Source organism: Triticum dicoccoides, chromosome 5A, assembly GCF_002162155.2.
Source record: "Triticum dicoccoides isolate Atlit2015 ecotype Zavitan chromosome 5A, WEW_v2.0, whole genome shotgun sequence".
NCBI lineage: Eukaryota > Viridiplantae > Streptophyta > Magnoliopsida > Poales > Poaceae > Triticum > Triticum dicoccoides.
The window spans coordinates 108,514,018-108,519,015 of record NC_041388.1 but is presented as its reverse complement, the minus strand read 5'-3'; positions in this window follow the sequence as shown (position 1 = coordinate 108,519,015).

Below are 4,998 nucleotides of genomic sequence, written 5' to 3'. Positions count from 1 at the left end.
ATGTACCTTGATTGACGTGGCGAGTGTAAGCCAACTATGTTATCTCCTCTTTATTATTATATTACATGGGATGTGTAAAGATTACCTTACTTGCGACATATGCCTTCAATGCGATTATGTCTCTAAGTCGTGCCTCGACACGTGGGAGCTATAGTCGCATCGAGGGTGCTACACTTGTCATCCTCAAACCCTTCCCTGGACCTTTCCATTTTCATCCTAGCCCAAATCCCAATATTCTTTTGCTTGGGAATATTCCTTTTTCAATTAAAGGAATAACCATGTCTGCCCCTAGGTTCTCAAGCAACCTATATTTCCATCACTCCTTAAATTCCCAAATAATTCTCATAAATTTTTTGGGTCATATCTTCGTCAAATATGGAAAAATATTTCATTGGCCATGTTTCCCGTCATGCTCAATTAATTCCTTTCCTATTCTGTCCTGAATGGCAATTTGTGAAGCAAGTGCCATTTATATTTACCCAATTGACCCCAAACTTTTTGGACACCTTTTATGTTGGGGAAAGTAGTAATTTCAAAAAGAAAATCCTATGCACACGCAGGATCATGGTGATGCATAGCAACGAGAGGGGAGACTGTGTCCACATACCCTCATAGACCGAAAGCGGAAGCGTTAGCACAACGCTGTTGATATAGTCGTACGTCTTCACGATCCGACCGATCCAAGTACCAAACGGATGGCACCTCCGAGTTCGGCACACGTTCAGCTTGATGACGTCCCACGAACTCCGATCCAGCAAAGCTTCGATGGAGAGTTCCATCTGCACGACGGCGTCATGACGGTGATGATGATGCTACCGACGCAGGGCTTCGCCTAACCACTGCTACGATATGACTGAGGTGGATTATGGTGGAGGGGGTACCGCACATGGCTAAAAGATCAATGATCAATTGTTGTGTCTCCAAGGGGTGCCCCCTTCCCCGTATATAAAGGAGTGGAGGAGGGGGAGGGCCAGCCCTCTCTATGGCGCGCCCTAGGGGAGTCCTAATCCCACCGGGAGTAGGACTCCCCCTTTCCAAGTAGAACTAGGAGCCCTTCCAAGTAGTAGGAGTAGGAGAGAAGGGAAGGGAAAAGAGAAGAGAAGGAAGGAGGAGGCGCCACCCCTCCCCCTAGTCCAATTCGGACTAAGCATTGGGGGGCGCGCAGCCTCTCCTCTCTCTTTCCCCTAAAGCCCAATAAGGCCCATATACTACCCGACGAATTGTCGTAACTCTTCGGTACTCCGAAAAGTACCCGAATCACTCGGAACCTTTATGATGTCTGAATATAGTCATCCAATATATTTATCTTTACGTCTCGACCATTTCGAGGCTCCTCGTCATGTCCCCGATCTCATCTGGGACTCCGAACTACCTTTGGTACATCAAAACACATAAACTCATAATATAAATCATCACCGAATGTTAAGCGTGCAGGCCCTACGGGTTTGAGAACTATGTAGACATGACCGAGACACGTCTCCGGTCAATAACCAATAGTGGAACCTAGATGCTCATATTGGCTCCTACATATTCTACGAAGATCTTTATCGGTCAAACCGCATAACAACATACGTTGTTCCCTTTGTCATCGATATGTTACTTGCCCCAGATTCGATCGTCGGTATCTCAATACCTAGTTAATCTCGTTACTGGAAACTCTCTTTACTCATTCTGTAATACATCATCCCGCAACTAACTCATTAGTTACAATGTTTGCAAGGCTTATAGTGATGTGTATTACCGAGTGGTCCCAGAGATACCTCTCTAACGATCAGAGTGACAAATCCTAACCTTGAAATACGCCAACTCAACAAGTACCTTCAGAGACACCTGTAGAGAACCTTTATAATCACCCAGTTACATTGTGACGTTTGGTATTACATAAAGTGTTCCTCCGGTATTCGGGAGTTGCATAATCTCATAGTCATAGGAACATGTATAAGTCATGAAGAAAGCAATAGCAACATACTAAACGATCAAGTTCTAAGCTAACTGAATGGGTCAAGTAAATCACATCATTCTCCTAATGATGTGATCCTGTTAATCAAATGACAACTCATGTCTATGGTTAGGAAACTTAACCATCTTTGATTAACGTGCTAGAGTAGAGGCATACTAGTGACACTATGTTTGTCTATGTATTCACACATGTATTATGTTTCCGGTTAATACAATTCGAGCATCAATAATAAACATTTATCATGAAATAAGGAAATGAATAATAACTTTATTATTGCCTCTAGGGCATATTTCCTTCAGTCTCCCACTTGCACTAGAGTCAATAATCTAGTTCACATCGCCATGTGATTAACACCAATAGTTCACATCACCATGTGATTAGCACCCATAGTTCACATCATCATGTGAACAACACCCAAAGGGTTTACTAGAGTCAATAATCTTGTTCACATCGCTATGTGATTAACACCCAAAGAGTACTAAGGTTTTATCATGTTTTGCTTGTGAGAGAAGTTTAGTCTACTGGTCTGCCACATTCAGATCCGTATGTATTTTGTAAATTTCTATGTCAAAAATGCTCTGCATGGAGCTACTCTAGCTAATTGCTCCCACTTTCAAAATGTATCCAGATTGAGACTTAGAGTCATCTGGATCAGTGTCAAAATTTGCATCGACATAACCCTTTATGATGAACCTTTTGTCACCTCCATAATCGAGAAACATATCCTTATTCCACTAAGGATAATTTTGACCGATGTCTAGTGATCTACTCCTAGATCACTATTGTACTCCCTTGCTAAACTCAGTGTAGGGTATACAATATATCTGGTACACAGCATGGCATACTTTATAGAAACTATGGCTGAGGCATAGGGAACGACTTTCATTCTCTTTCTATCTTCTGCCGTGGTCGGGCTTTGAGTCTTACTCAATTTCACACCTTGTAACACAGGTAAGAACTCTTTCCTTGACTGTTCCATTTTGAACTACTTCAAAATCATGTCAAGGTATGTACTCATTGAAAAAACTTATCAAGCGTCTGGATCTATCTCTATAGATCTTGATGCTCAATATGTAAGTAGCTTCACCGAGGTCTTTATTTGAAAAACTCCTTTCAAATACTCCTTTATGCTTTCCAGAAATTCTACATTATTTCCGATCAACAATATGTCATTCACATATATTTATTAGAAATGTTGTAGTGCTCCCACTCACTTTCTTGTAAATACAGGATTCACCACAAGTTTGTATAAAACTATATGCGTTGATCAACTCATCAAAGCATATATTCCAACTCTGAGATGCTTGCACCAATCCATAGATGGATCGCTGGAGCTTGCACATTTTGTTAGGACCTTTAGGATCGACAAAACCTTTCGGTTGCATCATATACAACTCTTCTTTAAGAAATCCATTAAAGAATGTAGTTTTGACATCCATTTGCCAGATTTCATAAAATGTGGCAATTTGCTAACATGATTCGGACAGACTTAAGCATCGCTATGAGTGAGAAAATCTCATCGTAGTCAACACCTTGAACTTTGTCAAAACCTTTTTCGACAAGTCTAGCATTGTAGATAGTAACACTACTATCAGTGTTCGTCTTCCTCTTGAAGATCCATTTATTTTCTATAGCTTGCCGATCATCGGGCAAGTCAACCAAAGTCCACACTTTGTTCTCATACATGGATCCCATCTCAGATTTCATGGCCTCAAGCCATTTCGCGGAATCTAGGCTCATCATCGCTTCCTCATAGTTCGTAGGTTCGTCATGGTTAATTAACATGACCTCCAGAACAGGATTATCGTACCACTCTGGTGCGGATCTCACTCTGATTGGCCTACGAGGTTCGGTAGTAACTTGATCTGAAGTTACATGATCATCATCATTAGCTTCGTCACTAATTTGTGTAGGAGTCATAGGAACAGATTTATGTGATGAACTACTTTCCAATAAGGGAGCGGGTACAGTTACCTCATCAAGTTCTACTTCCCTTCCACTCCCTTCTTTCGAGAGAAACTCCTCTAGAAATGATCCATTCTCAGCAAAAAAATATTTTGCCTTCGGATCTGTGATAGAAGGTGTACCCAACAATTACTTTTGGGTATCCTATGAAGACGCACTTCTCCGACTTGGGTTTGAGCTTATCAAGATGAAACTTTTTCACATAAGCATCGCAACCCCAAATTTTAAGAAATGACAACTTAGATTTCTTGCTAAACCACAGTTCATACGGTGTCGTCTCAACGGATTTAGATGGTGCCCTTTTTAAATTGAATGCAGCTGTCTCTAATGCATAACCCCAAAACGATAATGGTAAATCGGTAAGAGACATCATAGATTGCACTATATCAAATAAAGTACGGTTGTGACGTTCGGACACACCATTACGTTGTGGTGTTCCAGGTGGCATGAGTTTGTGAAACTATTCCACATTGTTTTAATTGAAGACCAAACTCGTAACTCAAATATTCGCCTCTGCGATCAGATCGTAGAAACTTTATTTTCTTGTTACGATGATTTTCCACTTCACTCTGAAATTCTTTGAACTTTTCAAATGTTTCAGACTTATGTTTCTTCAAGTAGATATACCCATATCTTCTCAAATCATCTGTGAAGGTAAGAAAATAACGATACCCTCCACGAGCCTCAACACTCATCGGACCTCATACATCAGTATGTATTATATCCAATAAGTCAGCTGCTCGCTCCATTGTTTTGGAGAACAGAGCCTTAGTCATCTTTGCCCATGAAGCATGGTTCGCAAGCATCAACTGATTCATAATCAAGTGATTCCAAAAGCCCATCAACATGGATTTTCTTCATGCGCTTTACACCAATATGACCTAAATGGCAGTGCCACAAATAAGTTGCACTAACATTATTAACTTTGCATCTTTTGGCTTCAATATTATGAATATGTGTATCACTATGATCGAGATTTAACAAACCATTTTCATTGGGTGTATAACCATACAAGGTTTTATTCATGTAAACAGAATAACAATTATTCTATAACTTCAATGAATAACCGTATT